At 48.7% G+C, this 12095-nt stretch overlaps 1 long non-coding RNA gene across 1 annotated transcript; it reads left to right on the forward strand.

Moving 5' to 3' along the window:
* The first annotated feature begins 6963 nt into the window (after positions 1-6963).
* On the forward strand, positions 6964-8583 carry LOC135282969 (uncharacterized). The gene is made up of 3 exons (XR_010348935.1): positions 6964-7237; positions 8040-8334; positions 8416-8583. It is a non-coding gene; the product is annotated as an uncharacterized LOC135282969 (long non-coding RNA).
* Positions 8584-12095: the final 3512 nt, after the last annotated feature.

Consider the following 12095-nt stretch of genomic DNA (forward strand, 5'->3'; position numbering starts at 1 on the left):
GAATTCGGCCTCCAGGTTTCTTAGTAATTCTGTAATTGTACAATGGTTTGGGGTTGGAAGGGAACTGAGAGATCATCTCCTTCCACCCTGTGCCCTGGGCAGGGACACTTTCCACTATCCCAGGTTGCTCAGAGCCCCATCCAGCCTGGCCTGGGACACTTCCAGGGATGGAGTATTGCTCCAAGTAGCCTGATCCTTTTACCTTTTCTTCAGTGGTGCCCAGTGACAGGACAAGGAGTAATGGACATTAACTACAATACAAGAAATTCCACCTCAACCTGAGGAAGAATTTCTTTCCATGGAGGGTGGCAGAGCTCTGGAACAGCTGCCCAGGGAGGTCATGGAGTCTTCTGCTCTGGAAACATTCCAAACTCCCCTGGACTCATTCCTGTGTCACCTGCTCCAGGTGACCCTGCCTTAGTTGGGGGGTTGGACTGGGTGCTCTAACCCAGTTCTGTGATTCTACACAGAGGGACAACTGAGAGTCTCCCTCAGCTGAACCTCACCCAGTCTCCATCTCCACTCTCCTCTCTCACAAGGTCCTTGGGCAGGCACTCCTCCCGGGCACAGTCAGACCCCTCCCCACATCTGCACAGAGCCCAGGGAGGCAAAGGAGGATCTGGCTGTGCTGCTCAGGAACACGGACCCTTTCCATTATACAATAATTAAATTGCCTGTAATTATGTTCTTGACAGTGAAATGCAGGCAGTAAATGATCCTAACATTCCACGCTCCTTCCCTCTTCCCAGGACTCCCCCCAGCTGCCCCTCCCCTCTAAATGCTGAATTATTTTACAGTTGATAGTTCCTTAGATTTGCCGACCTTTAAAAACTGAACACTACATGCCTGTTGAATTTTAATCAATTTATTTTTTTCAACTGGAAATGTCAGACTTCTGTACAGAATTACTTGGTGCTGGCTGATGTGACAAAGACTCAAAGTTCAGCATCTGAAGCCGCGGAGGAGCAGCGCCTCGCGTGCATTAGCACAGATAATTTGCAGGATGTGAAAATGAGAGCAGGAGTGAGGGAGCATATATTTTTCATTAGCTTTGGTTTAGAGGGTTCGGGAACCTGCATTTATTTCATCCGGCGAACTCTGGCCTCATTAAATCCAGACAGTGGCTGGTAATGACTGGAAGTAAGAAGCTGCGAAGGCCACTAAAGGGCAGGAGGTAAAGTGAGGTCACCGGTGGAGCGTGGAGGGGACCTTGGTGGGAGAGCTCTGCTGTGCCCACTCAGGGGTACCCAGCGTGGCACAAGAGTTGTCCAAACCATTTCCCACCTCCACTGGCCCAGTTCATTAGAGCTCATTGTGCCACACGCTGCTCTCTGGCCCTGATGACCCCGGGCTGTGCCCTGAAGAGCCCAGCAAAGGCTCCACCCGCTGTGCCAGCCTTTCCCTGCTGAAGCACATTAACCCTCTCATTAGCACTTCCTGGGAGGATTGCACATTCCCCAGCTGGAGCAGAGCCCACCTGCAAAGCAGGGAAGAAGCTGAATGGTAAACACAGCCCTGCAGGCTGAGTGCTGCTGCTGGGGAACCTGTGGCACTGAGTGTGCACCAGTCAGCAGCCTCCTGGTCTCTGCTGGGCTTTGCTGGTTTTCATCCTGGCTTTGGCACCACATTTGTGAGCTACAGCAATGCTGGGGGTTCTCTGCCTCCTTGCTGAGCAGAATTTCTCTCCCATCACTGGCTAGGACACTCCACATCAGTCCTGTCCTGCGTCACCTACTTCCCCACTATCAGTCATTCAGGCATAAGTTATCACCTTCTGTTTTCCTTCTGTCAGCAGTCACTGGTGTTTCCCTTCAGTGCTCCAATCCTGGGCCATGACAGCCCCAGAAACATGTTTCTGTCCTATTAAAATTTAATTCCTCCTTTGGAATAGAGACTTCTCATCACACACAACCGGATGGATAAATGTTTGCTAAGGTGACAAGGATTGAGTATATTTAATCTTCCTTCCTTCTCTTTAAAAAACTGTGCCCGTCGTTGCCTCTTGGCACAGGTACATTAAAATCAATAATGAACCTTACAAACTGATCTGGGATAAAATATGGTCTATCCTCCTCCAGTGAACTCTAATAAGCAGCTTTTTCAAACCCATGCACGTACTTGTGTGCAGCAAAAGTGATGGGATGGCTGTGTGTTGGTTCAAGGAAAGTTCCAGGAGACTCCAAGGATTGAGGTGCCTTGAACCCAAGTGTCCTTCCAGTGGCACAAGCCAGCTGTAGTTAGAATTGTACTTGGAAACTGCCTGATATAAAGGGTATTTATTTATTCCTGATCTTAGATTTCTCTGAAGATTTGCTCTGTGAGGCACGGGCCAAGGAACCTTTGGTCTGACACAGCACCACAGATCCTTTAATATGACTTCATTTCTCTGAAATGGATTTTAATTGAAAAACACTCCTGGGTGGACATCAGCTCTTTCTAATGGGGGCTGAACCAGCTTGGATGAGTTCATAACTGAAGCAGACAAGTCTAATAGACAAGGATGCAGAACTGAGTCAAGGTGGGACACAGGACAAAGAGTGACTGAGGTGTGATTGACACTTGCTCTGCAGCAGGTGGAGGCAGACCCGAACCTACATTTATCTAGCCTTAGATGACTCTGCTCATCACAAATACCTTGACTCATCTGAGGGAACCTGTTCTTTGTGCTTCCCCTCTTGGTTCAGCCCATAAAATTTTGAGATCTTATTTTTGCCCTGAAGAAGACAAAAAATTTCTTTGAATTTTGAGTTTTGCAAGAAAGGGAACCATCCCTGCTGCGTAGCTTTTCTTTATTTAGCTTAGAGGTCCTGCTTCTCAAATCTTCCTGCATGAAAAGCCCTCAGAGAAGACAGAGCCTATGGAAAGCAGCCCAGCCCAGGCTTACTAACTATTCATCAGCCTTCCCTTTAAAGGAGGCAAATGTTATTATTCCCTTTGCCAAAAGGGAGTGTGAACACATCTGCTCCTCCACCCACCCTCTTGGCACCCCCTCCCAGTGCAAACTCCCACAGCTCACCCTCTGTCACAGCTCCACAGCCACGACAGAAGCCTGTGTTTAAGCGAGGTGTTGCTCCTCATGTACAGCCCTCTCGGCTGGGATGGGCCCCTTCCCTGCCCTTTGTTTCAGGTTAAGCAAATGTCAGGCTCATTTGGAGGTTCCTCACCCCCCTGGCTGTGCTGCAGATATTCATGGTCCTCTCCCAGCCGCAGGACTCTTGACATTTACATCCCAGCCAGGCAGGATGTAATTGTGGCTCTGTCGGATTTTGCTAATCACCGGTTATGTCCAGCTTCAGAAACAGGCTCAGGTGGCCAAAGTTTATTTTCCTCATTTCCTCTCTCACATTCTCACATCCTCACCAACCTCTCATCCGCCTGTGGTCATTTGATGAAATACAAATTAGAATTAAAAATCACATATTGTGTGGAGGAGATTAGAATAGCCTGAATTTCCTTCTCCTTCTTGCATGATCATCCTTCCCAATGCTCCCCACCCATTCTGAACCAGTGGGGAAGATACTAAAACATACTGGCAGAGCTGGTGATGAGGAAAGTTTGAGTTTGGGATTTGTCCTGCTCGTATGGGAGACCTTGGGACGTGCTGGGTATCAGGGGGTGAGGTAAACTCAATAAAGAAAGCAGGTTCTGCCCATTGTGTTTCTCTATCCAAACACAACATCAACCATAAAAAGGACCTGGCTTTTCTCCCTGCTGGAGATGGGGCTGTTTGACAAGGGGATGGATTTGGGATTTGGTGGCATCTGCAAGTCCTGTTCACCCCCAGCTTGCTGTGGTTCTGCAAGGCTGACATTTAAGGATCAGATCAAGACCGAAACAGTGACATCCACAAGGCTTTACTAATCACAACCTTCATTCAGATTTGAAAATGAGTTTTGACCAGGGCTATCGATTCCCCTCTTTGTTTTGCTTTGCTTGTGTGTATGCATATGTGTGTGTTTGCAATTTGAACCTGAAAGACAGAAAGGCACCACTCCCTCCTCTTCCTGACTTGTGTGCACCTCCCCTTTGAAGCCCCAGTAAGGGACTTCATTAAGAAAAAGCAAACTGCAGCAGTCAGGAAGTGCAAGGGGAGGAGAAATCAGAAGAACTGATGAGGACAGCAAGTGTTTGAAAGCTGAAGAAGAGGAGGAGCTGTGGCAGATGTTGCCAGCTGTTGCTCAGTGCGTGGGTGTCACATCAGCCCACCCCTACAGAGGAGAACAAGCCCACAAATTAAATCTTTGTGCTGTGACCCTGCTGCTGCTGTCCTGTCCTATTTTAGCTGACACCTCTCCCCAGCCCCTGGCTGTCCATAATCCTCATCCACCAGTCAGTCCTGGCTGCTCCATTCCACGCTCTGCCCCTCACTGCTGTGTCCAGTGGCTGCCAGCCAGCTGTGAACAACTGGGGAAAGACATCTTTATTCATAGGACTGAAGCCCTCTAAAATCATGAAATCAATCCAGTCTCTGTTTTGTGTATAAAAAGGAAAAAAAAAATCTACTTGTTTTATAGCCTCTCTCTTTTCCCTCTTTCAAATTTGCTTGTTTTCCTCGAATGACACTTTGTTCTGTCATCAGAAAGGGATTGCTGACATATATTTTTTCTTCCCCATATTACACTGTTCCCTGTGTAAGTTGTCTTTCACCAGCCTCCAGAAGGTTTTCTCTGAGCTGTCAGGATATTCTGAAGCTCCCCCATGCAGAAGCAACTTTCACCTCACACACAACCCTTGCCTATCGTGCAAAAAATAAAAAAAATCACATGAATCCTTCTGATTACTTTCTTTCTCTTCTTGTCCCATTTGACAAGAATATCAATCAATTGATATTTATTTGACCAAAGAATATCAATAAATTATAAAAATATTATTATATTAGTAAAATACAGGCTATTATTCTATTAGGAAAATACAGAATATTATTTTTAAAAGAAATGAGTAATATAGGCAGAACTGAAAAGGCCAGCTGTTCATCTAACCTTAAATCAACCCTGTATTTAAATTCATTATTCCATCTTTATTCCTTCAATCACTGAATATTTTGTCCCTAGGACTTTCACCTTATCCTGTATCTAACACTGGAATTTTTTCAGAGTGGACTGATAGCAGAGGAGGCTGTATTGTGGGACAGCTGTTTCATTTTGTGCAGACAGTGATCTTTTCTCTTTTGATCTGTGCTGGCTCCTCTGTGACCCCTTTGCTCCAACTTTTATTTCTGCTCCTGCTTTCAAAAGTCAGCAGAAGAAAGTGAAAACCCCACAGCCCCTGTAGTTCCAAAGGTGTGACCCTCCTTCCCCAAACCCCTCAGCAGCCCTTCCACCACATGCAAATTTTTACAGCCTATCAATAAAAGGATCTCGAGGCCAAATGGAAATTGAGCAGCTGCTTAAATTGCTTCAGGGGAAAGAAAGCCATTCAAAGAGAGTTATTATTATTATTATTATTTTAAACATTCAAATGAATGACCCAATCGATTTCAGGCCTCTTTGTTCTGTGAGCCCTCGCCAGGAATCCCTGAGCACTCCAGCTGCAGGACTGGCAGCTCTGCCTTGGATTATTCAGAGCATAGCTGAAGCCCCATTTCTCACCCCCCATGTCCCTCCAGCCCCTCTGGGGTTGTCATTTCCCCAGTCTCCTGTCCCGCCCAGGCCACAGCATTCTGGGGATTTTAGCAGACAAATGTATTTCCCTGAAAATCCCTTTGCTCTGGATACAAGGGGAAGAGTGCTGGGAAATTTTCCCTCTCATCAGGACAGAGTGCAGGGTGAGTCTTTATCCCACTCATGGGGCTGTAGAAAAACCTTTTGTGGGAAGGGGCAGGAACAAGCAGGTCACCAGGGGGGCTTCTCTTCAGCCCATGATGGCAGAGTAATCTGAGTGTGGCTGTGTATAATATTGGCTTTGCTTAATGTGATTAATTGATGGATTTTCAGAGTGTGTGACTAGCACTGCACTGGACTTCAGTGCATTTCCACTTTGAAGACTCTAACTAGAGACCCACAGCTTAATTTTAGCAATCAATACTCCGACTGGAGCAAGGCTAAGCTGGCCACACACTTCTTTCAAAGCCACGTGTGCCATTCCTCATCTTTATTCTCCTTCTCAGTTCCTTGACCGCTGACCTCCCAGCAGCAATCAGCCTCTCTGGCCTGTCATTATCCTTGCTCTAATGATGAAATAATAGCTCACTGCCTCCAGCCTGCCATCAGGATGGTCCTGAGTGCAGATGGCCTGGTGTGCTCTCCAAGCCAGGGGAAGTGCCAGGGGATCACTGCCTGCAGGAGCATCCGCAGCTTCACTGGTCCAGCTCTAATGTCCTTCCTCAGTGGCACTTGTGCACAGCCCTCAGGGGCACAGCTGCCAGCAGCCAGGCTTCCAGAGCCATGTGAGAGTGCAGGTGCATTCCTTCCCTCAGTACCCCCCCAAAAAGTCACTCTGAATTGGTTTATTGAATGGGCTAATTGTGTTTATTACTTTTTAATTTTTTTGGTGAGGTGCTGGATGCTCATCAGGAGATTCTTTGCATTCATGCACTGCCCTTGGGAAAAGTGCTTTTTGTCTCTGTGCACCTGTTTACCTGTGTTACCTTCTGTGTGTGTGTGTCTTATTAGTGCTGACTGCAAACTTCATTATGACTGAGGTTGTCTCCTGGAAATATTTGCATAACACTCGGCTGGAAGAGACACCCACAGCCCTGTGAGTGACTGCACAGGCTGCAAGAACAGGGCACTGCAGGGCATCACACACTGCCCTCCCTCCTGAGCAGGGCCTTTCTGCAGAGTTCAGCACCTGCAAGAACTTCACTTCCACCTGAAACGACCTCGTTTCCACCTGAAATGACCTCGTTTCCACCTGAAATGACCTCATTTCCAACCTGAAATGACCTCGTTTCCACCTGAAATGACCTCGTTTCCACCTGAAATGACCTTGTTTCCAACCTGAAATGACCTTGTTTCCAGACTCCCCAAAGCTGGCAGCCCCTGCAAAACTCAAACTAACTTCCCTGCTCATCCACCTCTTGTTTGTTTGTTATTTTAATCTTCCTCCCAGTCCGCAGTGTGAAGAGAAAGGGCTGATTGACAGCTAAACTGTTTCAAATCAATAGAAAGAGCACTTGGAGATTAAAGCAATTTAAACAAGGTGTTTATGTGGAGCTAAAACTGCACTTGAAGGAAGCAAGAGCAGGAGCTGAAGGAAGTGGGTCAGGCACAGACACAGGGAACCTGCCTGAGCAGAGGTAAGATTACAGCAATAGGCTGGGATGGCTTTTCATCACAAAGAGATCACTGCTTTCCATAAAGGAGGCCTAATCTCGAAATTGCTTTAGCTTTCCACTGATTGTTCCATCGATTTAGACATGCGGGCCCTGCCCCTCCTTCTATCCGGCTGCTCTAATCTCTGGCACATCTCTGTCCTTCGGGCTGGGATGCTCTGTTCGTGTCCCCGGGCTGTGGAGCCATCCCTCGGAGCTGTCCCTGGTGCCCAGGTGTGCTGGGCTGCAGGCACAGGCAGAGCCCAGCAGTGCTGTGACTCCTGCCCCTGCCTCATCAGGTGCTCAGGGGCAACTTTGAAGCCACTGCAAAGCTCCCATTACATTTTTTAATCAATGCAAAGGCCCTGTCCCCTTGCTAAATTGCTTGATCTCCTCCCCTCCCCAGGCTTTTAGGTAATTGCTGTAGATGAGCACTACTGCCTAGCAAGGATAGCTGAGCCAGGGCTATTGATCAATCCAAATGTGCTGTTGGCATGGTTTAGAGGAGCTTTACTAACTCACCCCAGGGGCAGATCGGGTTTTTCATGCAAATCAAACACTTTTTGTGTCCCTAATGAGGTGGTACCTCAGCCCTGCCTTCCCTGACACCCACTGGGTGCTGGCAATAATTTGGGAAATGCCAACCTTTCTTCAGTGATTGTAGGAAAAGACCAGATTGTTGGTTTATATTCAAGTGTGCTTGATTTCTGGGCAGCTGAAGCTGGAGGGGAGGGGTCCCCCGAGGGAGTAGCACCGTGTGAAGGTGATGGGTCAGTTCTCCCCACAGGCACTGAGGATGTGACCCTGTGTGGAAACAATCCTGCAGAAGATCCACAACAAAGAGCTGGAACTGGAGAGAGAACAGGTGCTTGGGGAAGCTCAGTGTCAAGGAAAGGAAAACCTGTAATTACAATTACAAATCTCCACTAAATCTGCAGGTGTAGATTAGCAAAACCCCCTGGCCTCCAAACCAAACACAAAGGATGACAGCTTTTGGGGCCACCACAGAAGACAGAAGTCCTCAAGCCAGTTTTAAGCAGGCTGCCATGCAGCAATTCCCTGTTTCTGTCAGACTCAGGGAGGTAATGTCAGGTCCCAAGTCCCAAGCAAGGACATGAGAGCAGTGTGGGTGGTAAATTATTGTTTACTTTCTGTGTCCCCAGGAGCATGGAGGGGGATTCTGCCTCTCTGACTTCACAAGAGCATCAGGTAGAAGCACCTGTTGCTTTGGTGGGGTATGTGAGTGTGTTTTGAAGGCCACTACAGCACTGCTGTACCCTCCTTCCGAGTGTTTATTATTTCCTTGGTGACAGTGGCCAGCTAACAGAATAACTCAGGTGGTGCCACAAGAGCTGTCACAGCTCTGTGCAGTTGCTGTGCCTGACAAGGCAAGGCCCATCTTCCTGGGGGATGTGGTGTTTGCACTGAGGCTCTGTCACTTGGCTCGTGAGCTCCATGTCAAGACTTTCAGCTGCCCTGTCTGTGCTCCAGGCAATGCTCTGGGGCACAGCCTGCAAAGCTCCTGCTCTTCAGCAGTGTGGGTGAGTGCATTTATCTTGGTATGGGACCTGAGCAGGGCCAGGATGGAGCAACCTGGTCTGGTGGAAGGTGTCCCTGCCCATGGCAGGGGCTGGAACGAGATGATTTTTAAGGTCCTTTCCAATCCAGACTGGTTTGTGTTTCTATGCCTCAGGTAACTGGACGGGTTTGCAAGAGTTCATGTTCCTCCTGCCACAGATACAAAGAGCTTCACTGCGTTGTGAGTGCCGTGGCTGATCTCTGAGTCAGGGATCACCATAATTACTTGCCGCAGCATCTCTTAGAATATGTTTTGCTGGAAGTCCTGCCTGGTGCCTGACCCATGCCTTTGAAATGCACAGCTTGTTCTGCAGAGAGGGGACAGTGGCCTGTGTGCAGGGGCAGGACTTCTGGAGATGATTCATTATAAGGAGCTTTATTTAACCAGAGGCTGGAGGTGTGAGCAGGGTATTGGTTGCCGTGCAGAGTCCAGAGTGACCCAGGCACTGACAGGGACTCACAAGCTGTGAAACACAGCCCTAGCACGGGCTGTCACTGGTGGAAGGTGTCCAGCTGAAACAGTGCCAGCTTGGGCTCCTGCCATGCAGGGTCCAGCCTGCAGCTCCTCCCTGCTGTGCAGATGGGCTGGGGCTCTGGGTGGGCTCTCAGCACTGCACCAGTGACACGGGGACCCTGTGACTGCAGAGCCTCCCACCCGCAGCAGTGCTGGGAGCTGGCAGCAAGCCATCCCCATCCACCCAGGAGAGGGGGAGATACACTCCTGGAAAGCTGGCTCTGCCCCAAACACCCTGCTGCTCCTCTTCTGGCAGTTGTCAGCCGTGCAGGTTGCGCAGAGGGCAGGGGGACTTTTCATGGAAACAGCGAAAATTTGGGATTAGTTCAGCATCAGCAGATCTTCTAAAAAACCACCAGCCTCCTGTGGGCTATTCTCTTTGAAATGGGCTGGGAACCTGCTGGAAATGGGGAGGGAAAAGCATCACATTTGCAGATTTTGCCCCCTTCCCTGAAACATGCATTGGAAATCCTGGGCCTGTGCCATCCCTCCCTGCCCACCCGGAGCCAGAGCACATCCATTATGTGCCAGCTGACAGATTCAGCAGTGACAGATTAGCTGAGCTGGAGAAAGGCCATTTGGACCCCGGGATGCTGGCAGGAGAGCCCAACATCCGGGGGCAGGAGCACACGGAGCAGAGAGGTGCGTGCTCCTCTGGGAGTCTCAGTGCAGCCAGAAAACCCAGGGAAGCAAGAAGGGACATTCAAGCCATGGGGATGGATAAAGGATGTTTTACTGCACTGCTTCTGCCTAAGGACTTTTGGGTGGCTTGAAAGGTAATCTCCCACCTGGGAAATGCTCTCCAGCACATTTGCACCCGTGGCATCCATCCATGTTTCCCCATGAGCACGGGCAGTGGCACAAGAGGTTTTCAGCCATGCAGAGCAGGAGGGACTCACCCTGGGAGCCCCTTCCCCACATGCCACACGCTGGCAAAGGCTTCCACGTGGCATGGAGAAGCCATAGGGAGATGCAGGTGTGATTGCACGGGTTGGGAACAACGTTAGGGAGACGTGACAGCAAAGCAAGGTCAGCTCTGACACCTCTTTGTGCAGCATCAGAGGATGTTGTTGCATTGCCAGCCACTCATCTGTGCCAGTTTGCACCAGCTGAGCACTTGGCCCATGAGTTTTGTGTGCTCATGGCATAGAAAATGTTTTACGTTTCACTGTGTTGCTTGTAAAGACGAAAAAGGATTGCATTGGAGCTAAAGATGGATATCTTCAACAAGCTGCTGAATAAATACTGTGCCTTATTTATGAGGCTTTAATTCTCCCCCAAATTAGAACCTGACTAAAACATGAATCTATTCCCCAGTTCCTCACACAACACAGAAAACAATGCCTGTTTAAATGCAGATTAATTCAATTTTTGAATGTAAAGGCAGGTGGAAAACACACTGAATTCCCACGTGTCTAATTCTTACGACTGTGACATTCTTAGGAATGTGACATTCTTGGGAATGTCTCCATTTAGCTGCTGGGGAGAAGGAGCAGCTCAGCACCTGATGGTGCAGATGAACCATAAACCAAGGGAGATGGAGATCCCCGGTAGAGTGTCCCAGTTGCTCACTGTGCATGCCACACCCATGACATCTTTCCTGGATTCAATGTGCCCTCTTGTCATCGCCTTCCTCACCTAAACACGAGGAGGTTTTGTGTAGACAGCAGGGGCACGGCATTGGGAATGAAATGCCATGGCTCTCCCTGGGAAAAAGCAAACTGTGACAGGAGCTCCAGATTTCCCAGCTCATCTCTCTCATGGATCTGTGAAAATCTAGAGGATGATTGCACTGAGGCGTTAGGCTGCTCCTGATGCTCTTTGCCTCTATGGAAATAGAGTTCCCTTCTCGATTTTAGGAAGTACTGCCTTTTGTGGAACTAGTTCCCAGTGGGGACAGTGCCCTGCTGAACACCCTCTGCTCTCATCCAAACCGTGAGGCCCAGGCTGTGAGATGCCAACTGCAAAAATCTTCTGTAGGGAGAGAGATTTTTATCTGGAGGCCACCAAACCAGCACTGCCTTTCTCCTTGTCTGCTACTGGCCAGTCCCACCAGGGCTGAAGCACTGGGGAATTCTGTGGCTGTTGCATTCCAGGGTGAAGGCAGTGAGGATTTCCTTAACCCAATAAAGCAGGAGGCCATGGGAGCCTGCAAGGAAAGCCAGTGTTGTTCAGCAAACTGAAGGAGTCGAGCTCCTGGCCGTGCCTCACTGCACCACTGAGCAGCTGCACACATTCTGAGGGCTGCCAGCAGGCAGTTCCAGGGGTAATGGCAATAACCCAGCCTGATACAGCTCCCAGGCGTGGGAAAGGTGATGGAAGAAGATGGGGGAATTTCTTTCCGAAGGCTATTCTTCCTGTGCATTCTCAGGTTTGAGATTTCCATTCTCCTATTCACAGGTATAATGACATGCTCTTAATGGCTGTAAAATTACAGAGCTCTTTCTTAACTCCAGCTCCAGCACATCACTCTCTGACCTCCTGCAGCAGTGAATTACATGAACTGACTACACAGTACATCAGCTCTGGTGGTGGTTTTTATTTTTTTCTTTTGACCTGTATTAAATTTGCCTAACCATTAATCTAATTGAATAAGATCACAGTTTCCATATTATGATTCCAAGGCAAGAAAAGCAATAAATTCCTTTTCACCAAGGCTCTCATAATTCTGCAGTCCTCCTGCCATTAACATTCCTCCCCAGGCTAAATACCTTCTGAGAATTCCTGCCACATGGGGTGCCCATAGACAAA

This window comes from Passer domesticus, chromosome 18, assembly GCF_036417665.1.
Source record: "Passer domesticus isolate bPasDom1 chromosome 18, bPasDom1.hap1, whole genome shotgun sequence".
In the NCBI taxonomy this organism is placed as follows: domain Eukaryota; kingdom Metazoa; phylum Chordata; class Aves; order Passeriformes; family Passeridae; genus Passer; species Passer domesticus.